Source organism: Cervus elaphus, chromosome 7, assembly GCF_910594005.1.
Source record: "Cervus elaphus chromosome 7, mCerEla1.1, whole genome shotgun sequence".
Classification (NCBI taxonomy): domain Eukaryota; kingdom Metazoa; phylum Chordata; class Mammalia; order Artiodactyla; family Cervidae; genus Cervus; species Cervus elaphus.
Genome location: NC_057821.1, coordinates 40,363,790 through 40,388,180, shown reverse-complemented (window position 1 = coordinate 40,388,180; position 24,391 = coordinate 40,363,790). Strand labels below are relative to the sequence as shown.

Here is a 24,391-nt window from a genome sequence, read left to right as displayed (position 1 = left end):
CAACCTACACAGCATATTGAAAAGCAGAGACATTACATTGCCAACAAAGGTCCATCTAGTCAAGGCTATGGTTTTTCCAGTGGTCATGTATGGATGTGAGAGTTGGACTGTGAAGAAAGCTGAGCACCAAAAAATTGATGCTTTTGAACTGTGGTGTTGGAGAACTCTTGAGAGTCCCTTGGACTGCCAGGAGATCCAACCAGTCCATCCTAAAGGAGATCAGTCCTGGGTTTTCATTGGAAGGACTGATGCTGAAGCTGAAACTCCAGTGCTTTGGCCACCTCACGCGAAGAGTTGACTCATTGGAAAAGACCCTGATGCTGAGAGGGATTGGGGGCAGGAGGAGAAGGGGACGACAGAGGATGAGATGGCTGGATAGCATCATCGACTCGATGGACATGAGTTTGAGTAAACTCCGGGAGTTGGTGATGGACAGGGAGGCCTAGCATGCTGCAATCATGGCGTTGCAAAGAGTCGGACACGACTGAGCGACTGAACTGAACTGAATCCTATAAATGATAACACTTTCTATAATACTGTTTACTTAACAGCAGAGTCATCCTTCGCATTAAAAGTCCTCAGTCCTGCTGAGTCCCTTTCTGATCTTCCCAGTAGTTCTACTGGTCACCTGGGAGAAGTATAGGGTGATGTCTGAGAGTCAAACCAGATCCCACCATTTACTTAATCACTTATTTCAATCCCCGTTCTGGAAAATGACTAATAACGGTGTCTGTCTTAGAGGGCTGGTTTGAGGATTAAGAAAATCAATGTGGGAACTTCCCAGAGGTCCAGTGGCTGGGACCCTGAGCTCCCAATGCAGGAGGCCCAGGTTCTATCCCTGGTTGGGGAACTGGATCCCATATGTAACTGGGAGTTTGTATGTTGCAACTAAAGAAAGAAAAAGAAAAGAGATCCTGTCTACCACAACTAAAGATCTTGTGTCCCACTACAATGATCTAAGATCCCATGTGTCACAGTAAGACCCAGCATAGCCAAATAAATAAAAAGAAATATTTAAAAAGGAAAATTGCTGTGTGTAAAGCATGGTATCTGGGCTGCAGTAGGCACTCAATAAACATTAGTGTGTCCAGGTTAAAGACTGACCCCAAAACTGCTGTGTACCAAGGCAAATAACCTAGGAACAATCCACTCCACTTAACAATCCACTCCACTTAGACTCTGCTTTCCTCCCCTAAGGCAGGTAGCAGAAATGAGCTCTGCCTTGAGACCTGGTAAAAGTAGAAGACAGAAGAGGAATCCCTCCCAAACCCCGCTCCCCCGAGCATTTGTTAAAGCATCCTCTGAGGCAGTGGTTCTCAAGGGTGGCACGACTCTTTCTCTAATGGCTCTTCAGTATCCTCCGGGTGATTTGTGAACATCCTCCTAGATTCAAGCACAAGCAAGAAGACTTAAAGAAAAAAAATCTCACTGCTCTAAATAAATTCAGGTCTCCCAACCCAGATAAATTATTTGAAAATTTTTAAACAAGGTAATTTTTTTTAACAAGTTAATTTTTAAAAACTTTCTCTCTGTATAAAATCATCTCTGTGCTTTATTCATCCTGTAATGGCACTTCACATGTAAAATATAAAGATACTTTTCTGCTATATCCTACAGGACAGCCAAATGCTATACTGTCCAAAACAGTAGCCACTAGCTCATGTGGCTATTGAGCCCTTGTAATGTGCCCAGTGAGGAGCTAATTTTTCACTTAAGTCAATAAAAATTATAATAGCCACCTGTGACTAGAAGCTACCATATTGGGCAGAGCAACTCTAGAACCTTTGTTACCAGAAATCTGTTTCATCTTCATTCTTTCCCTGTCTGGTTGCTATTTTAACTTTTCAGCCCTCACCAAAGGGTGACTGATAAAGATGATTCCTGGCAGCAGTGGTGGACATTTCTGCTCCGGGAGGTGAAGTGTGTGGGATGGGGTAGGGAAGCACACCTGAACTTTTCAAATCACACTTAGATGAACACCTCCATCATTACAGAAAGTTCTTTTGGACAGCACTTTTCTCTCAGTTTAGTTCAGTTCAGTTGCTCAGTGGTGTCCAACTCTTTGTGACCCCATGAACTGCAGCATGCCAGGCCTCCCTGTCCATCACCAACTCCGGGAGTCCACCCAAACCCATGTCTATCGAGTCGATGATGCCATCCAACCATCTCATCCTCTATTGTCCCCTTCTCCTCCTGCTCTCAATCTTTCCCAGCATCAGGGTCTTTTCCAATGAGTCAGCTTTTCACCTCAGGTGGCCAAAGGATTGGAGTTACAGCTTCAACATCAGTCCTTCCAATGAACAGCCAGGACTGATCTCCTTTAGGATGGACTGGTTGGATCTCCTGGCAGTCCAAGGGACTCTCAAGAGTCTTTTCCAACACCACAGTTCAAAAGCATCAATTCTTCGGTGCTCAGCTTTCTTTATAGTCCAACTCTCACATCCATACGTGACTACTGGAAAATCCATAGCGTTGACTAGATGGACCTTTGTTAGCAAAGTAATGTCTCTGCTTTTTAATATGCTGTCTAGGTTGGTCATAACTTTCCTTCCAAGGAGTAAGCATCTTTTAATTTCATGGCTGCAATCACCATCTGCAGTGATTTTGGAGCCCAGAAAAATAAAGCCAGCCACTATTTCCACTGTTTCCCCATCTATCTGCCATGAAGTGATGGGACCAGATGCCATGATCTTAGTTTTCTGAATGTTGAGCTTTAATCCAGCTTTTTCACTCTGCTCTTTCACTTTAATCAAGAGGCTCTTTAGTTCTTCCTCACTTTCTGCCATAAGTGCGGTGTCATCTGCATATCTGAGGTTATTGATATTTCTCCCAGCAATCTTGATTCCAGCTTGTGCTTCACCCAGCCCAGCATTTCTCATGATGTACTCTGCATATAAGTTAAACAAGCAGGGTGACAATATACAGCCTTGACGTACTCCTTTTCCTATTTGGAACCAGTCTGTTTTTCCATGTCTAGTTCTAACTGTTGCTTCCTGACTTGCGTACAGGTCTCTCTCTGCATACAGCACTGCTCTCTAGAGGGTGGCTAAAGGTGTTTGAACATGACAGATTTGAACTAATGGACAAAATGAAATGTGCCGTCTGCACACTTCCAAAGCCAGGATCTGGAAGAGTTATTGAATTATACTGGCTGCCTGTCTTAAAATACCCAGAGCAAATGCTACAGTGAATCAGCCATCCTCAGGCAGGCTCGAAACACAACCTGGTCATCATTGCCCTGGACACCAGGGAAAGATGAGCTCTGGGACCTTGGCACTCAGGCTGAATTTTATGTGGATAGTTGAAAAACTATCTACAGAATGTACTCTTACATAATGAATAAGCTTCCCTCACTGATAAATGCCAATTTTCCAGTGGACCATGGAAAATTGGCTATTTTTGGCCACTCAGTGGGAGGCCATGGAGCTCTTACTTGTGCTTTGAAGAACCCTGGAAAATGCAAATCTGTGTCAGCATTTGCTCCAATTTGGAACCAGTTCTGTGTTTTTGGGTGGGTGTGTTAGTTGCTCAGTCATGTCTGCTTCTTTGAGACCCCATGGACTGGGGCTCACCAGGCTCTTCTGTCCATGGGATTCTCCAAGCAAGGATACTGGAGTAGGTTGCCATTTGGGTGGGTGGGAGGGCAAGAATCTCTCAATGGACATTTGAAATCAGACTGAAATAGTTGAAAAGCTTATGTTGCTGCTGTTCTTTGTAAGTTTTATTCAGGTTCTTGTTAGACATGATCAAGGAGGCAATGACTAAACATTTCAGCCACACAGCTACTTCCTGACATCAGTTGTTTTTAGATTACAAGAGGGTTATGATTATAGTTACTTTTCTTTGCAATCTTTTTTAATGACCACATCAGTATTTAAGCAGTATTCTCAAATTCTGGAGAAATCAGGCACTAAATCTTTTTTGAGGTATAGAAGTTGAAATAAAGAAAAATACAGTTAATTTGATTTTAAAATATGAGTTTTCATGACACTAAAAGAGTTTATGTAGTTGAGTGCTTCAGTCATGTCCGACTCTGCAACACTATGGATTGTAGCCCACCAGGCTCCTCTGTCCAGGGGATCCTCCAGGCAAGAATGCTGGAGTGGGTTGCCATTTCCTTCTCCGGGGGATCTTCCTGACCTCGGGATCGAACTCACGTCTCCTGGATTGGCAGGTGGGTTCTTTACCACTAGCCCCACCTGGGAAGCATCTAAATATAAGAAAATACCTAAGACAGGAAAAGTCCAAGTGCACACTTAGGATTGTAGAAGGCTTATCAAATGTGTTTGAATGGTACCACACAATTATTCAGACTTCTCCATAGTTACTTTTTTAAAGAATGTGGGCAGGCTGGTCTTGTTTTGCAGATCTCTTTGACACCTTTTATGAGGTTATAGTAAATCATTCAAGACTTGTCTGAAGATCAAGTTTCATTTGAGTGAAGAATGAATTTTCATTGCTGCATCTGTGAGAAGTAAGAAATTAATCACTTTTTTCTCCCCAAAGTCAACTTGGAATTAAGCCCCGCATCTTCTCTCTCTTCCTCATCATGTTAGAAACTGGAATTATAAACTATACTCCATTCTGGGCTGTAGAATCCTCCCCCTTCCTGGGTCCTTCCTGGTGGTCCAGTGGCTAAGACTCAGCACTCCCAATGCAGGGGGCCCTGGTCAGAGAACTAGATCCCATGTGCCACAACTAAAGGTCCCAAATGCCACCCCTAAAAAAAAAGATCCTGCATGACGCAACAAAGATTGAAGACCCCCAAGTGCCACAACTACGACCTGGCACAGCCAAAGAAAGAATCCTTCTTCTTGTCCATCAACCTTTCCCACAGGTATTTGCAGAGGTTACATTGATTTTATTTCATCCACTATTATTTCATCAACACTGGGAGAAATTCACAAAAGTATACTTATTAAAGCTTCAGAAATACAGAATTTCACCTATTCATGCTTTTATTACCCTTAAAACAGGGAATCGAAAATGTAGCTCTTCTAAACTCCTTCCAATTAGATTTAGGACTGCATAGGGAGACCTGCCACATGGTCACAGGTGGTGAACCTGGAGGTTTTTATCCCAGGCCTTGGTTCGCCCCTACCCAAGACACCCACAGCCATGCCAGCCAATGTTGGCACCACAGGCTGGTCCTGGCTCTGGCTCCATCCATCCTGTCTGCCCTGTAGAGTCCCAAGCCTTTTCTGCTGCCCCCTTCAGGCCTCCTTCCATGCATGCACTGCCAGATGGATCTAAAGTATTTTCACCTTTGTCCTCACTGTCACATACCTCCATTTCTCCAGCCTGCAGCCCTATTGATCCTTGAAAATTAGAAGCATGGTCCATCCTAGAAGCATGGTCCAAGGGCCAACACTGAGCCAGATCCCACCCAGCTCTTCAGTCAGAGCCTCCTCCCTTCCTCCCACCACTGGTCCACTAACTATTAACAGATCCAACAGGACCCAGAGAATTTCTGCAATGGCATAAAGTGAACAGTATGTTCGCTCTGTTTCATATAAAATCTAGCTGCCAGTGGTCCATGGGGATATTCAAAAGGACAGTTATGCAAAAGCTAAAAGAATAATAACAACAACAACAAGCTGAGTATTTACTGTAGCTTCAGACATGCTTTAGGGAGCACTCGTGGATGTAGGCAGAGGGACCACCATGACCACCAGCAGAAGCCCCCATGGTATACGCAGAAATGTGCGTGTTGACTCTCTGTCCTTAATTCCTCTGTATGCTCAGGTTCTTGTGTTGGCAGCTGAGAAAGCCACTGACAGCTGGGGAGTTATTTTCTCCTTTGGTCACAAGATGATGGAGATGATCTAGGGTGGAAAGTGAGGGGGAGAGAAGGAGGAGACAAATGCTCACTGCTCTGACCAGAACTGGTAAGAAGGCTTATAGGTCTTCCTTTCATGTAGGTCAGACACCTAAATAACTCGGGTCTATCCCTTGCATTTGGCTAGAAACAGCAGGAACACACCAACAAAACTCTTGAGGTATCATAAAGAAGGATCAGGTTTAAATCAGCCTTTTTTTTTCTTTTTTTTTTTCCCTTGGATCATTACAAAATACTTAATCCAGATTGTATTATTTCCAAAAAACCTGAGGAATCCACAGAACTCAATAGAATACTATTTTCCAAGTATGAGAGCTAGCCAGGAAAATTATTAAAAGTTAATCTTTCCTGTTTTGTTGATGACTGTTGAACTAAAACAGGCAAAAACTTGGATATCTAGAGTCGTCCATTGCAAAATGTTTTCAGGTACCCTGACTAGGAATATACCTGATGAGAGGGAGCTATTGTTTTGGAATTTTCCACTTGCTGTCTTAATGAGTCCATGAATTTGCAGATCAACCCACTCTTTATTTTACATGTGTTAAACATACTCTGTATTTAATACATGCTTCATATATAATATATCTGTACAATGTTAAATTCATAATGGACCACTGATTGTTATATTTACTGCTTAGAATTATCTTGAACAATGAAAGCTTATTCCAGACAATGCATATTTTTTAGATTGTTCCCTAACTGAATGTTGTTGTTGTGGATAGATATTTTGGCATTTCCATCACTTAAGAGAGGGTTGTTAATTCTGGCCACATTCTAGGTAGACTTCTCCACATCCTTCAGTCTTTCTTCCCCATCATTAACTATTTCTCTTACAGCAGTTCTGTGTGATCTTATTTCTGCTGTGATCAAATTAGGCAAGTGTGTTCTACTTAACAAACATAACCTTATTTTTTAAAGTAAAATATAATTCTCTATTTTAGCTATACGTTTTGACTTCACCTTTAAACTTATAGCGACAAAGTATATCACGTAAAAAATATGAAAAGTGGAAGAACATACAAATACTAGTGTGTCATGTTAGGATGATATGATTATTTTTACTGTGTATTTTCATTATTTTTTGTTTGGCTGGTTGGGTTTTTTGTTTGTTTTTGGCTGCACCATGCAGCTTGTGGGATTTTAGTTCCCCCATCAGGGATTGAACATGGGCCAATGGCACTGAAAGCACCGAGTCTTAACAACTGGACTGCTAGGGAATTTCCTGTTTTCTTTAGTTTTAAGATATTCCATTAAAATGAAGGTTAAACTTGCCTTCTTACTAATAAAACCTTGTATAACCATCGGTCTCAGGCAATTCAATTTCTCAAGCCTTCTTTATACTCAGAATTAAATACTGTGTTGGCACCTTTCTCTATCCTCTTTCTGGATTCATATTGAAATCACTAGGTCTCTTAAATTCTCTCAGATAATCTCTCTCCCTTAGGCTGCCTCTAAACTTTTGAATCTGGCTCTTATTAATTCTGTTTTATTACTGTGATTTATTTTTATAATTACTGATTGAATGTTAGTCACTCAGTCGCGTCTCCGACTCTTTTTGACCCCATGGATTGTAGCCCGCCAGGCTCCTCTGTCCATGGGGTTCTCCAGGCAAGAATACTGGCATGGGTTGCCATTCCTTCTCCAGTAATTATAACAAATTATAATTAATTCTGTTACTTCTCACATTCATCATATTTTCAAATTCATTTTCTTATTTCTTCTCAATAATTAGAATTTTAAAAAATATATTAAACATTATGGACAATAGTTTTATTTTCTGTACTATCTCAAATGGACTGGTCTATTTCTCTGAGCTCTGTCTAAATCTGGATTTGTTCCAGTAAGCAAACCAATGAAAACTGCTTACTGACCATGGATTGCTTGTCATGTTCTCCTTGGTTAGGACCACCATGTACAGCCATGCAGGTGTGCCCTGCACCAGGGCACCTGGCCAACGGATGAATGGAGGCTATTTGTTAACATCTGTCAAGAGGAGGCGGCTATGGGCAGCCCTTTCTTTAGCGTTACATAATGATTAACAGTAAATGTGAACTGTGTATGGTTCTGCTTTTAGGCAGTTAAATATAGATAGATGAGACCTGGAAAAAAATTTAAGAGAGTGATTTCTATATATTGTAATGAATAGACTGTAAATGTACTCAATTTCAAAGGTATTTAATGACAGAAGAGATGAATGTGGACTGGAGTATTTAGGTATAACTCCAACAAATCAGCGGAATATAAAAAGAATCCTTAGGTTTAAGCCCAGCAGAAATTCTATTTCTAACTACACAGAATTTTCATGCAGGGACAGTCTTATCAGCAAAATGGGTTAATAGAGATGTGCCCGGTGGTCTGAGTGGTGTCCACCGGCCCTCTTCATTGTCTCAAATGCCGCTGAACCTTTCCTCATGCTCTCCTTGATGCCTGCGATTAGTGAGTTATCCCTTTGAGTTAAGGTATGGCCATCACAAGATGCTCTTTAAATAAAGAAGATATTTCCCAGAGATTGAACATACCAAATATGGTTGGCCAGGATGATTCTGATCAGCAAGGCTGATCACACCTTTGTTCTGGAGAGCCAGAGCCTCTGTTCACCTAAGCCTGCTGCTGCTGCTGCTAAGTTGCTTCAGTCGTGTCCGACTCTGTGCGACCCCATGGACTGCAGCCCACCAGGCTCCCCCGTCCATGGGATTTTCCAGGCAAAAGTACTGGAGTGGGTTGCCATTGCCTTCTCCGCACCTAAGCCTGAGATGCTGGCTTTGTGGAGGGACTTGCAAAGAAAAAGCAGGAAGGAACCTCTTCTCTGCACTTCTGTAAAATCATTGATACCTTGATCAATTTTTAGACATAGATGACTCTGAAAAACATGATGAAAGCTGTAGAGTATCTTCTCAGATAAATGCATGAAACCTAAAACATTGCACACACCTTATGGAGCTCACAGACTCCTGAAGCCGGTCTAGGCATCTTGGGTTAAGAATCTCTCTTCACTGAACAAATTAAAAGTGCTATTTTTATTGTCTGTAGTGCTGTGGAAACTGGCATTGCTCCCCTTCGTTTTCTTCCATTTATAGTTCATCCACTCACCTTTCATGCTCATCTTTCCCACCCCCTACCCCCATCCCCACCCTCATTGGTGGGTGGACAGAATCATCAAAATAATGACTAAGAATCCTCACCTTGGGAAGAAGAGGTATGCTTCTACCTCCAATTTGTTTCTGTGTGCTAGAACTATGTAACCAAGAACAAGGGGTAGCCAAAGGAGGCTGGGGCTGTATGCGATGGTGGAGGGAAAGGTGGGCAATGGAGGTGATGATCCAAAGGTTATATGGTGTGGCCAGCTCTGCCATAAGTTGTAACTGCTCCATCCTGTGAAAGCTCAGTTTAACTCCTGCACACCAGGGAACAATCAGACCACAAAACGTAGCCATTAAGGAGTCTTATAGATGCTGGGTCAGAACAGACAGAAGTAAATTAGATAGAAATCTTTAGTAAAGACCTTCACATGGCAAAAGTTTGGACTATTTTAAATTTGTTTTTAGAGTCTTTTGACTTCTGGAACACACGCTTCCAATGGAGAGCAGAGGGTTAGGATGCAAGAGCTGAACTCTCCAGGTTCCCTATTTGAGAAGAAACAATTCACATGGTTAAGTGCTAACTTTTCTCTATGATTATCACGCTCTGTTTGCTAAAAGTGTGATATTCTCAGTACCCACAATGTGTGGATCACCTGCTGGTAAATTACCATTGATAACTTTCCACTCGGGAGTTATTAAAATGAAATGCAATGTCTCATTGGACATTGGTAATGTTTTTTTCTTCAAAACTCTTTTTTTTTCCTTTTATTTTTTTTTTCTTTCTTTTTTTTTTTCAAAACTCTTGAGAAGGAGTGTTTGTGGAGACCTGTCATCATTATTCTTTCTTCCTCATGGACTGGGAAAAGCTCCAAAAAAGTTGTGAAGATTTCCCTGGTGGTCCAGTGGCTAAGACTCCGTGCTCCCAATGCAGGGGTTCAAGGTTTGATCCCTGCTCAGGGAACTAGATCCCATGAGCCACAACTAAGAGTTTGCATGCTGCAACTGAAAGATCTCAACTGCTGCCACTAAGACTTGGTGGGTGCAGCCAAAGAAATATTTTTTTTTTTAAAAAGGCAACCTTGGCCATTCACTCATTAAAAATCTGCATTAAAAACTAAACATTAAAAAAAAAAAGAACCCTGTGTTCATTAGCTGTTTTCCACTTACTGGTATGTTCTCTTACTGGAAAACGGGAAAGGGGATTCAGGTAAAATAGCAAAGGAACTATAATCTGGTCTCAGTATATCAGCAGCCGTGAGGGTAGGAGATCCTAGCAAAGCCCCGTCACAAAAAATTGTCAGTTTAAACGTTTTATACTATATAAAGAAATGTAGAACAGCAGAACCATTCCAGTGATGGGTTCCTCTCTTCCCCATGTGTCTGTCATGTTATCAGCTTTCTGGTATAGCCTGGCCGGTAGCAACCAGAATGTTATCCAGAGAGACAAAATCAGTGGGGAGGAGGAGTCTCAGATGCAATGTAGAGGTGGAATAAAACAAGAATATTATTAGCTTAGGCAATGAAGGGGACCTTAATTCAAATGTAATATAAGGAAAGGGTGTAGAGGTTAACATGGCACCAGCCTCCTTGTAAAGCCGATAATAAGATCATCTGTTAAGGAGAAAGGCAAGGGTTTGGGTTGGAATCTCAAGATCCAAAAAGATTTAGAAGAACCCAGTGTCTTCCCTGTTCTTTCCAACTCTACCACCTTCAGAACTAATTCTGTAAAATGTATCAATAAATATGTACTCAATGATTTTTTAAGTGTCAATCTTGAGAAAATAGCCTTGAACCTTTAAACAGACATGATCCTTGCTTTCTTGGACCTTTCTAATCTAGTTGGAAAATATGGACAGTAAGTGTTAGCTGTGAGGAAGAAGAGTTCACTGGGGGGTCCCCCGTGCAGGCATCCGTCACTTAGCAGACAGATGCTACACCAGGTGTAATTAGTGAAGGGAAGTATTCAGGCACCAGGTTAAGACTCATTACTTTCCCATTCAAACTAGTGAGTTGTTTCTTAGAAGATGTCTCTGTCTCCTATCTCTTTCCAGTCCTGGATGACACCACCAAATTAACTGTGTCATGATTCTCGTCCAAAACTGTCCGTAATACCCCAGTGCCTGCCCCTTAGGGTTCAGAGAACTTAGGCTAAGATTGAAGGTTTCCATCTGCTGGGGCCTATCCTTTTTTTCCCCAGATCTGGGTCTCACAACTCTGCTTTCAGCTAAGTTCACTGACTCTCCGTCATACATGTCGCATCCTTCATCACCTCTCCATTTTTGTCCCTGTTGTCCTTTCGTCGAGTGCCCTTCCCCCCGCTGCCCTTTCTTACTGTCCTATTTCTGCTTGAAAGATCAACTCTTACTTCCACCAGAATGCATTCTCTGGTTCCCAGAACTAGAAGAAACCTCCCTCCCTGCATATCCACAAACTTTGTTCATACTTCTCTTGGGCCATGTTTTAAAGTCTTCCTTACACTGTGGTTATTTTTATACCCTCTTCATCTTCTTACTAGCTTATAAATCCAAGGGGAAGATTTGTGCCTCATTCATTCACCTTTATACTCCATAATACTTTATACTCCAGTGCAAAATACACTTAGGCAAAAGAAATGCTCTATTAATGCTTGCTGAAGTTAATGCTAGAGAGAAAAAAAGTCATGTTAAACTGAAAGCTTGGAAGTTTCCTGTGAACCTGTAAAAATTGGTTCTTAAGGATATATTATTTTTTGTATTCCTGGAACATATGTATATATGTATATATATTTTTAAAGATTCATCTGTTCATTCATTCTTCAGTAAAACCGTATTGAATACCTGTCAAATGCAAGGCATGTGCATGGCAGGGACAGCACTGATCCTGGATATGTGTAATGTATGTATTCACATAGCGATGTGATCAATGACATAAATAATGTCATTCTGTTTCCCTTCTTTCCAGACAAAGGGGAGCAAGAAGGCACCCCTCATCACCAATGCTGGACAAAGAACAGTGTATGATAGGAAAAAACCTTAAGTTGTGACCTCTGGGGTCCGAATAGCCTTGTCATGCACAGAACCAAATTACATGCAATTTTAACACCAACAGAAAATACTGGCTTTTCAGACACTCATCCTAGTATTTGCTTAGAAATTTTGCTTTAAGAAATATCGATAAAACCCCTCCCCCTTTCTTCTCTGTAATTATTTTCCTAGCATTCATTCAATGAAGAGCTTCAAGTCTACTTTTTCAGATTGAAATAAACTAATGAAAATTGAAAATCAATGTTTTCTTTCTAACAGCATTACAAAAAAAAGTAAACATTTCCAGTTTTGTAATTGTAGTCAACATACTAAGGGGAATGGCCACAAATACAATAAAAGTAAATTGTGTGAGGATACCAGGAAGCGGGCTTCCCTGGCGGCTCAGACAGTGAAGAATCTGCCTGCAATGTGGGAGACCTGGGTTCCATCCTGGGTAGGAAAGATTCCCCTGGCAGAGGGCTTGGCAAGCCACTCCAGTATTTTTGCCTGCAGAATCCCCATGGACCGAGAAGCCTGGCGGACTACAGTTTAGGAGGTCACAAAGAGTCGCACCGACTAAGCATAGCACTTTTATCCTTAAACAATCAGGCAATTTTTACAAAAAGATGTTGTATGTAAAGTACATTTTAAAATACATTGTTAAAATGTTGTTGCAAAATATGAATGCATCTGGTGTCTAGCTGAGGTGTTGCTTCTCTACCTCCCTCTCCAGCCAGGAACTTTATCCCTCTACTGGGGTTGGGGAGAACACTGGCCGGTCTGTAGCTCCCCAAAGGATCCATCCTTTTTCTGCACAAGCCTTTGAGGATCCAGTCTTTGGCTCCTGCAGCCAGGAGCCTCCCGGATCTTTCCAGACTTCTTTGCAAGGCTGCCTGATGCAGCGAATTCATTCCTGTCTGAGCCTGCCGCCCTCTGCCTTCCTCCTCTCGCTCTTTTCTCCCACGGCCCATCTGCCCCTCCTCTCCTCCATCCCCCTCTCCCCTCCGCTCCCCTTTATTTCCACTCCCCACCGGCGGAGCTTGGCTCCCCTCCCTTCCCCCCTCTCCCTCTCTCTCCCTCTCGGCGAGTCAGTATTTGGAGCTCCCGGAAGCCGCCGGCCACTCTCCCCGGGAGCAGCGTGACCGACACCGACTCCTGCTTGGGGGGGTGAGGAGGAGGAGAAGGGGAGGAGGGCGCGCGAGTGGCCGAGCGCGGATTGGCATCGCCCAGCACCGGACCGCAGAACCCGAGGGCAGGTAATCCAGAGCTGCCGGGCCGGGCCGGGAGGGGCGCGGGGTGGAGTAGGGGGGAGCACCCCGCGGCCGCGCTCGGAAGTTGCGCTCCATGGGTGGGGTGCAGAGGGGCCCGGGCCGAGGCGCGCGGGGAATAAAGGCGCTTCCTGGCCCGCATGCGGGGGAAGCGGCCGGCCGCGGGGCCTGGGTGCAGGGCCGGGACGCGTGGGTGCGGGCGTGAAGGGGGCACCCCATCTGGGTCAGCGCAGCGGCGCTCCCCGCCCCCGCCCCCGCCGCCTGCCCAGTGCGCGCCGCGCAGGCCGGGCCGGAAGGCGGGTGCGGGCGTGGAGCGGGCTCGGCGCTGGACCCGTGGCCGAGGCCTCACAGCCGCGCTCCAGGCGGGTGTAACTTTGGGGGTGCTTGCCCCCTCTGCTCTGAGCCTCAGGGGGTGCGGGGTATTGGGGAGGGGGGGAGTTATCATTGGACTGAATTTGATCCTAGCCAGGAAATGCTGGAAAGAAATGGACCTGGCTTCTCTAAAGAACCTGACCTGAGGTCTTGAGTCACTTTTAAAAAAATGTACTGGCCACTGAGGCATTGAGGGACAGCTCCAAAGAGGTCACCTCGCCACCACTGGGTCTTTCCTTGGGTAGAGGGCTTTGGTGGAAGCAGCTTCGTTATCTTCGCTTTGGGGACTAATAATCACAAATGCAAATAGCCTTGCCCTTATTGCCATCAGAGTGATGTCGGACATCACAAATAGGCTGCAGGGTTTAGCGATACTTGATTTATTGTATTCTCTATAAGGAATGAATGTGGATATTGAACTAGAATTAGGTCCAAACAGCCAAAGCGGAGATAAACACAGCAGAAAAGATAAAGAACCTCTGGTTACATAGTCAGAGGAATGCAGAAGTCTATGGGACTTAAACCGCAGAAGTTAACCAGAGTTGCTTGCAGAGTACTATTTCTTTACTGCTTATATAAGACTTTTTTATTTAAGGAACATGGCTTAGAATTCTTGGCAAAATATCTAAGCCCGTTTAATGTAAGGTTGCAGCTGTGGAGTGATCTTTGGGGGAATTGTTCTTATAGTTATTAAAGTCCAGTTAGACTGTAAGCCTCCTGAGGGCAAGGGTGAGGGGTTTTAGCAGTTTTTACTGCACCAAGCAGTATTTGACTCACAGCCTGTAATGAGCAGGCAGTAAAAGTTTGCTAAAATGATTAACCCAACAGTTTGAGTGTGGTTGTGACTTTTTGAAGATACATTATTTTTTTTTTTTTTGAAGATACTACATTATTTTTTAAGGAAACACTACTCTTTGATCTCCAAATCTAAAAGTCCCTAATAAATTAGAACTGAGGGATCATAAATATTTATTAAAATTAAAGAGGAAAAAATTGACTATGAGAAATCATGAAGGTAAATGTCAAGGCAGTCTTGGCTAGTAGGAAATAGGTTTTTGCTGCTCATTGTAGAAGTGAAAAGTATTTTAACTTATTGATACAAGGTAAAGTTTGGCAAACGTTTGGAGTAAAGGGCTGGATAGTAAACTTTTATGTAGGCTTTCTTGGCTCTGTGGTCTCTTTAGTAACTACTCATCTGTGCTGTTGTAGCTTAAAACCAGCCACAGAAAATGACTAAAAAAATGATGTGGTTGTATTTCACTTTATTCATGAACACTGAAATTTGAAGTTCATATAATTTTCATCAGTATTGAAATTTCTAATCCAACTTTGTGACCCCATGGACTGTAGCATCTGCCAGGCTCCCCTGTCCTTGAAATAGTACTGAAATAGTCTTTTTTTCAGGCAGTAAAAAATGCAAAATTCATTTTTAGCTTGGGAGAAGATGGGGAGACACAAAAGTAGCTGGAGAAAGCGGGCAGGTTTGTCACATTGGCAGTAGTTTACTATTCCCCCCTACCATGTGTAGAGTTTGGAGGGGAACCTGTTTTTTTTTTTTAAGATTTTTTTCTTTTTTTTTTTTTGATGTGGACCATTTTTAAAGTCTTTACTGAATTTGTTACAATATTGCTTCTGTTTTATAGTTTGGTTTTTTGGCCACAAGGCATGTGGGATCTTAGCTCCCTAACCAGGGGTTGAACCCTCACCCCCTGCATTGGAAGGCAAAATCTTAACCACTGACCTCCAGGGAAGTACCTGGAGAGGCACCTTTCGAAAGCGTCAATGGGCCAGATTAAGCGGGGCCTTAAGTGATACCCAAGAGTTAAGTTAATGCCTTCAAAAGTAGCAGTAACTTAGTTGGGGCATTGCAGTGTTTCATTTTGTGTTGAGTATTTCCTAACAGACATCTTTATGTATGAAGTTTCCTTTTTAATTCATCAATTATGTGATATACATAAAAATAATTAGGTAAGTTTATGTAAACTGTAAACATAATATTCAAATAACCGCCTGTAGCCCTGGAAACCACGGCTTCCCAGGTGGTGCTAGTGGTGAAGAACCCGCCTGCCAATGCAGGAGACTTAAGAGATGCAGGTTCGATCCCTGGATCAGGAAGATCCCCTGGAGGACAGCGTGGCAACTCACTCCAGTATTCTTGTCTGCAGAATCCCGTGAACGGAGGAGCCGGCCAGGCTCCAGTCCATGGGGTCTCAAAGAGTCAGACACGACTGAGGCGACTTAACATGGCAGCCCTTTCACAGCTTTAAAAACTAAGTTTTATGGACTAGATAATTGTGAAAATATAACCCATGGGATGGGAGAAAATATTTTAAAAAAATCCTATATTTGATAAGGAACTTGTATCCAAATATATAGAGTTCTTACAACTCAATAATAAAAAGTAACCCAATATAGAAATAGTCAAGATATCTGAATGAATATTTTTCCCAAGAACATATACAAATGGCCATAAGCACATGAAAAGATAGCTCCACATCATTATTTGTCAGAAAATGCATATCAAAACCACAGTGAGATACCACTTAATACCCACTAGCATAAGTATTGGTGAGCACATGAAGGAGTTGGAACCCTTGACACCCTTATACGTTGCTGGTAGAAATATTTCTTGTACAGTTGCTTTGGAAAACAATTGGTCATTTCTTCAAAAATTAAACAGTGTTACCATGTGAAACAACAATTTCACTCTTAAGTATATATATCCAAGAAAAATGAAAGTACATGTCAGCACAAAAACCTGTACATAAATGTTTACACCAGCACCATTCATAACAACCAAATGAAAAATAACTGAGCTGTCCATAGACTGAGGAACGGATAAATAAAATATGGTATATCCATACAATGGGATTTTATTTGGCCATAAAAAAGAATGAAATACTGATTACATGTACCTTGAAACCATTATTCTAAGTGAAAGAATTTAATCACGAAAGACCACACATTGTATGGTTCTATTCATATGGAAATGTTCACAACAGGGCAGTGTATGGAGACAAAGTAGGTTAGTGGTTTCTTTGGTATGGGGGTTGATGGTGGGGGTGGGGGTGATAATGAAGGGTACAGGGTTTCTTTTTGAGCTGGCAGAATGTTCTAATGATGGTTCTAGTGATGGTTGTGAACATCATCAGATGGTACACTTCAGATGGGTGAATTTTACAGTAAGTCCCCTACATACAAACCTTCAAGTTGCAGCCTTTCAAAGATGCATATGTATTATAAACCTTATAGTACTATAGTCATAGGCGAGCCATACCTCAATGAAGTTGTTAAACAGAAGGCTAGAAAAAGAGAACTAGATTGCCACCTCTCCTGTTGTATATTTCTTTATGCCCTTCTCCTATGACATTCATTGTACCCATCCTTACACTGGATTTTGTATTGACCTTTCCTGATTTTACTGTAAAATAGTTTTGTGACATGTATATGTTCCTAATCAATTTTGTCTACATTTGCTTGTTTTTCTAAAACCATATCTTTTATTTTACATTTCTTTAGGAGGGACCTTTTATTTTGCTTCTGTAATTGAAAGGGTTTTTTTTTGGCTCTGCTGGGTCTTTATTGCAGTACTCAAGTCTTTCTCTAGGTACAGCACACAGGCTCTGGAGCGCGGGCTCAGTGGTTGTGGCAAATGGGCTTGGTTTCCCCTGGGCATGCGGGATCTTGGTCGTCAGACCACAGACCGAACCTATGCCCCCACAATGGAAGGAGGATTCTTAACCACTGGACCACCAAGGAAGTCCCTTTGTTTTTTGTGCTTTTTTTAATTTATAAAAAGGGTATATGTATATTATAACCTCACTTTTAAACAGCTCAAAACTAAGTTTTCAAGGATTATCCATGTTGTTGCATGTAACTAAGAAGGCAGTGGCACCCCACTCCAGTACTCTTGCCTGGAAAATCCCATGGATGGAGGAGCCTGGTAGGCTGCAGTCCATGGGGTCGCGAAGAGTCGGACATGACTGAGCGACTTCACTTTCACTTTTCATTTTCATGAATTGGAGAAGGAAATGGCAACCCACTCCAGTATTCTTACCTGGAGAATCCCAGGCACGGCAGAGCCTGGTGGGCTGCCGTCTATGGGGTCACACAGAGTTGGACATGACTGACCCGACTTAGCAGCAGCAGCAGTAGCATGTATCATTGTTGGCAAATATTCCACAGTTTATCCTTTCTCTTATTGATGGGCGTTAGGGTTGGTTCCCATGTTATGTTGCTTTGAAGATTTTTTCCATGTGTCTTGGCACGCATGTGTCTTCTGTGTGAATGTGAATGTGCCATGTATTTTAGTTACCAAAAAGAGAGTTGATTGACGTATACAATAGTGGTATAACCCCAGCTTATTCATTCCCCTAAACCAAGTGGTTTAATCTGATACCCTATTATAAATCTCATCCTATTTAAATTCTAGTTGTAATATCTGGTTTCTTATCTCCTAAGAAGCATGGAAAAACACTATTCTAAAATGCTAAAATGAATTTGCTTAATAGATATAAGCAAGCTTCTTCCACTGTGGAAGAGGGAAGTCCAATGAAGTTCCACAGGATAAATGTTACTTGCGTGAAAAAAGTGTTGGTCGTTCAGTCATATCTGACTCTTTGCAACCCATGGACTGCAGCTCTCCAAGCTCCCCTGTCCATGGAATTCTTCAGGTAGGAATACTGGAGTGGGTAGCCATATCCTTCTCCAGGGAATCTTCTCGACATTTGCATGCCAACACACAATTATTACTTGCTTTATTATCAATTTTCTACAAGTTAACTTTTAACTACAACAGCAGAGTCGTTGACCAGAAATGACTGAAATAACTCAGAAGGATGAGTAGTTATGCTACTCAACTAAATTTCAGTCTCCCTAAATTTTTCCTTACATTGATGATTTAAATAATTTTAATATTTCATCACCATGTCATGTTAAGTATATAACTCAAGGAGTTCAAAAAAATTGAGTGACATTTTTATTACAAAATTTCATCCATTTGCATCTCATTATATGAACAGCTTGCCAGGATTTACATTGATAAAAACAAAAATTGAGAATCAAATTGATTTTCAACCTTGACTCTTTCTAGCAATAAGTATACTGATCCCATATGCATGAGACAATTGAAAAATAAGAGCTCTAAAGAGAGAAGTTTTCAATGAAAAAAATACCTTTTATCTACATTTACTAATATTTGTCAATACTTGTAGTATTTGTTTTGTTTTGGTAAGTTCGTTCTAGTAAGAGTTAAAGTGGTAACAACCAGGAGAGCACTCTTTACCATTGAATTTAGTTGGCTTAAAGCGCAACATTCAGAAAACTAAGATCATGGCATCTGGTCCGATCACTTCATGGCAAATAGATGGGGAAACAGTGGCTGACTTTATTTTGGGGGGCTCCAAAATCACTGCAGATGGTGACTGCAGCCATGAAATTAAAAGATGCTTACTCCTTGGATGGAAAGTTATGACCAACCTAGACAGCATATTGAAAAGCAGAGACATTACTTTGTCAACAAAGGTCCATCTAGTCAAGGCTGTGGTTTTTCCAGTGGTCATATATGTATGTAAGAGTTGGATTATAAAGAAAACTGAACGCCGAAGAATTGATGCTTTTGAACTGTGGTGTTGGAGAGTCCCTTGGACTGCCAGGAGATCCAACCAGTCCATCCTAGAGGAGATCAGTCCTGGGTGTTCATTGGTGGGACTGATGTTGAAGCTGAAACTCCAGTACTGTGGCCACCTGATGCGAAGAGCTGACTCATTTGAGAAGACCCTGATGCTGGGAGGGATCGAGGGCAGGAGGAGAAGGGGACGACAGAGGATGAGATGGTTGGATGGTATCACCAACTCAATGGACATGGGTTTGGGTGAACTCTGGGAGTTGGTGATGGACAGAGAGGCCTGGCGTGCTGCAGTTCATGGGGTCGCAAAGAGTCAGACACGACTGAGCGACTAAACTGAACTGATATATATATGTATGTGTATATATATATACATACATATATATGCACATATATACTTTTGATACAGAAAAGTCTGATAGGGTAATGAATAAAAGACAGTAAAGCATAAAATATGTAAATCTAGGATAAACTCTTATAGAGTGAGAAGAATGGAAATGTAAATTAACAGGGAAATATAATCATGCAAGATTTTTGACTGTAAGAACAACCTCTTTATGTATTCTTTTAAAGTAAATGATGATGAGTTTCAATGGATGTATTTCAGCAAGTGATAAAATAGTTTTAGTTTTACGTATCAATATTTACAGAATACTGGCAGCTACATTCTTCACAACAGTTCACATTTTGGTGAAAATTTTTACATGTCAACCTCAAAATGTAAGAGGGATTTACAAAATTCTTTTAGGTTATATACACGTAAGAATTTGAAAATCCCTTTGAAACTCATCCTTCTTCTGTTTTCTGACCAAAAATAAGATGTCTATGATGTGGCAAACCATTTCTGCAGGTTTAGTGTTGATAAATTAACTAATTCGTTGATTGATAGTGACTCCTTGTTCTACTAGATTCAGAGAAGATTTTTGAAAACTAAAGTTCTTGATACTTGTGACACCTCTCCAAAGAGGATGATAGCCCACCACATTTTATTTATTTCTTTTCAGGCAGTTATATTAATATCTCTATTCATTTTTCTTGTTCTTCCCTTGCAGGCATTCACTGTAATGCATTGCATTTGTGTATATGTATGTGTATAATAACCAGACAGATAGCACTCTGGATCTGTAAATGTATAGCTTTCTCCAAGTTTGGGAAGTTTTTGGCTGTTAGTTTTCAAGTATGTTTCCTGCCTCAGTCTCTTTATCTTCACCTGAAATTCCAATGACACTAATATCAAATCTTTTAGTGTTATCCCACAGGCTTTTTAGGCTCAGTTCACTTTTTTGTTCAACTTTTTTCTCCTCTTTAGATTGAATAGTATCTACATCAAGTTTATTGACATTTTCCTTTGTCATCTCTGTGCTGCTTTTTATCTCATCCCATGCATTTTGTACTTGTTATCATATATTTCAGTTCCAAAATTTTCACTTGTTTCTTTTGTAGGTTCTGTGTCTCTGTTGAGAACTGTGATCTTTCCATTTATTTGGAGAGTGTTTACCTTTATTTCTTAAAGCATAGTTAAAAACAGCTTCTGTAAATCCTTCTGATAATTTCAACATCTATATCATCTTGGAGTTGGCATGTGATAATTATCTTTTCTTTTAAGGGTTGGCCATGTTCTCCTGGTCTCCTGCATGTTATTGATAATTTTTTTTTAACTGAATTCTAGACATTTTGAGTATTATGTTGTGAGACCTCTGGGTCCTTTTGAAATGCTCCATGTTTTCTTTTACCAAGCAATCAACACAGTTCTGTCTTGCATCCTGTGGGAATGGTTCCAATTCAGTTTTCAAAGCTTTTGCTCTGTTGCATTGGATCCCATGGAAGCACTATTTAGGGGTTAGTCTGGAACTTGAGCAGTGGGATTTGAGCAGAACTTAAAATCATAGTTTAGTTCTCAGGGCCTTTGGATCCAACCTACACATACATAGCTCAGGGATGAGACTGGGGGTGTGTCCACTGGTTCATGTACAATGTCAGGGGACCCTCTTCTTCAGCTGTCTCCATTCTGAGATTCCTCCCACACTCTCCTGCCCCTGGGAGCCTTTTACTGCTCTTCTGGCCAGAAGGACCGGGTTTCTCTTGAGGTGTTAGCTACTTCTGCTGCTGCAGTTCAGTTTCCTCAGAGGCCATCCTTAGGACAAAGCAGTAACAGAAAATAAGAGGGAAAAATGACAGGGACTCTTCCTACACTCTTTGGATCACAAAGGGCCGTTTCCCTGCTCCTGTGGCAATACGATTAGGACTTTTTGAAGATATTTTAGCTGTCTGTGCTGCTACTTGCTCTTCTACCATGCAGTTCTCTGATGGGCAGCCACTCTTGGAAAAGAAAAAAGGGAAAAAACCCAAACAATCCAGACTTTCCCTCACATTCTTCCATTTATATAGGCCTCCTTTTCAAGGAGGAGGGTTGAAAAGAGGAGGGTTCTCTCAGAGATTTTTTGTTTGTTTTTTATTGGCCACACCATGCAGCATGGATAACTACCCCAACCAGGGATCAAACCCACACTCCCTGCATTGTCGACGCAGAGTCTTAATCACTGGACCACCAGGGAAGCCCTCTCTCGGAGTTTTTGTTGCTTGTATCCTGTGTGCAGTTCCAACTGCAAGTCACCTCTGAAGAGAAAAGAGGAACAAGCCCAGGAATGTACTCCCAAATGGATTCCTTTTCCCAGTTTTGATGGCCCTTCTCAATACTCCTGCTGTTGTTTATCCTTCAGGGTCAGGAGTTGCCTCTTGCATTTTGAACACAGTTTAGAGATAGGCTGTAGTGAGCATATTCCCTCTGAATTGTCTCTGGGAGCCCCTCCTCCCTTCTTACTCCCTGTTTCCTCTTTTTCCCCACCCCTCACCATTCTTTCCTTTCTGCTGCTCCCTCTTTCTCTCTTTCCCCTTTTACTCTAAGCTCCCAGGTCCAAACAGCAAAAAAGAACTTTGCGTCTTCTGGTGGTCACAGCTCTATTTAAAAACTGATCTTGTCTTAAGTAGTAAATCAGAGTCAAGTATGGAAGTGGCCAAGTATTTTGAAAGTCACGTATTTCGGCCCCTACAACTAGTTCCAGGAGCGAGGAGTAGGGCCATTCAGAGCAACCTCTGGTCAAGTTTAATTACTACCTACGACTTTGTAGGGAGATGAGAGTGGCAGAATCACTCAGATTTAACCAGCTTTCGACCACCTCTTTAGAAAAAGAAGTACTTATTTTTGTTTTGTTTTTCGTAGCTGTGGTGGTGGTCATATACGCTAAGTCGTATATGACTCTTGCGACCCCATGACTGTAGCCTGCCAGGCTTTTCCGTCCATGGGATACTCCCGGCAAGAATACTGGAGTGGGTTGCCATTTCCTTCTCCATTTCGTAGCTTTATTGAGGTATAATTTTGCATACCATAAAATTACCCACTTAAAGTGCACAATTCAATGATTATTAGTGCATTATGCAATAGCCACTACAATTCTGGCTTAGATCATTTCTGTCTCTTCCAATAGAAATTTTGTACCCATTTGCAGTCACTCCCCATTTCTCTCCCCAGCCCCAAAGTGAAAGTGAAAGTCACTCAGTCTCGTGTCCAACTCTTTGCAACCTCATGGACTGTAGCCTGCCAGGCTCCCTGTCCATGGGAATTCTCCAGGCCAGTATACTGGAGTGGGTAGCCGTTCCCTTCTCTAGGGGATCTTCCCAAACCAGAGTTTGAACCCAGGTCTCCTGCATTGCAGGTGGATTCTTTACCTTCTGAGCAACCAGGGAAGCCCTTCCCCAACCCAAGGCACCCACTAAACTACTTTCTGTCTCCACAGATTTGCTTTTTCTGGAAAGTCATATAAATGGAATTATAGAGTACATGGTCTTCTGTGTCTGCTTCTTTCACCAAGCATAGTGTTCTTGAGGTTTGTTTATGTTGTAGTGTGTGTCCATACTTCATTCCTTTTTATTGTTGAATAATACTCCATTGTATGGATAGACCACGTTTTGTTCATTCATCCATCAGTTGATGGACATTTGGGTTGTTTCCATCTTGTGTGTGTGTATGTGTGGCCATTGTGAATGATGTTGTCACAAACATTTCTGTACAAGTCTTTGTGTGTGTGGACACATTTTTCTTTTTTTAGTGTTTATTTATTTGACTGGGTCTTAGTTATGGCATGTGGGATCTAGTTCCCTGACCAGAGATCAAACCCAGGCCCCCTGCATTAGGAGCAGGGAGTCTTTGCCTCTAGACCACCAGGGCCATCTCTGGATATATGTTTTCATTCCTCTTAAGTAGGTAAATATGAGTGGGATGGCTGAACAGTATGGTAAAAATGTGCTTAACTTTTTAGGAAACTTCCGACCTTTTCCCACAGCAGCTGCACTATTTTACATTCCCACCAGCAATGTAGGAAGGTTCCAGTTTCTTCACAACCTTACGAGCACTTGATATTATTTGTCTCTTTGATTGTAGCCATCCTAGTGGGTATTTTCACTTCCTCTAGTGAAGGTATAACCTGGTGGTTACAGATAGAAAAGATAACCTGGTGTCATTGTGGTTTTGATGAGTATTTTCCTTGTGTTGATCTTGAGTGTTTTTATAGGCAGTGTTGGCTATTTGCATATCTTCTTTGGAAAAATGTTTCTTTAAATATTTTGTCCACTTTTAAGTTGGTGTACTTGTCTTCTCATTGAGTTTTAGGTGTTCTTTATGTATTCTGGGTATGAGGCAAACAGTACATTTACTTTAAGGAGGAACAAAAGGTCCCTGGAAACCCTGCCTGGGCCCTGGTAGCCTGGCCAGTGGGGACTCCATTTTTCTTCTTTTCCCAGTGCTAGAATGTGGCCCTGGGGGGACCTCCTAGAAGCATCTCTTTGACCTCGACCTCCTCCATGGCCTCAGCAGAGCAAAATGACAACAAATAGAAAAGCTCAGGAATAGAAAGAGTCCTCAGTAGCATAGGAGTGCAGAAAGTGGGTGGGAAGGGAGAGCAAAAGGTCTCCAGCAAAAGGTCCTTACCTCATGTTTAGCTAAGGGAACACCTGCTTCAGGAAAGGAATGTGTTAGGGGTCTGTTCTGGTCCCAGTCAGCATTCAGAGTCTGTGATTTTATGTCTCTGTCCTTACCCAGCCCCACCACCCCGAGTCAGGACACAGCACCAGCCTTCAGGATATAGTTATACATCCCACTTGGTTTCTGATTCCACTGGACTCCCTTCTGCTGAAATAGCCCAGTGCCC

The 24,391-nt window shown here is 42.0% G+C and overlaps 1 protein-coding gene across 1 annotated transcript in view; it reads left to right on the top strand.

The window, feature by feature from the left end:
• The first annotated feature begins 12,926 nt into the window (after positions 1-12,926).
• The window catches only part of CAP2 (cyclase associated actin cytoskeleton regulatory protein 2), a 127,764-nt gene continuing 116,299 nt past the window's right edge, over positions 12,927-24,391 (top strand). Inside the window, exon 1 of the mRNA XM_043908463.1 lies at positions 12,927-13,177. The gene's annotated coding sequence lies outside the window, so the exon portion shown is untranslated. The remainder of the gene's footprint in view (positions 13,178-24,391) is intronic.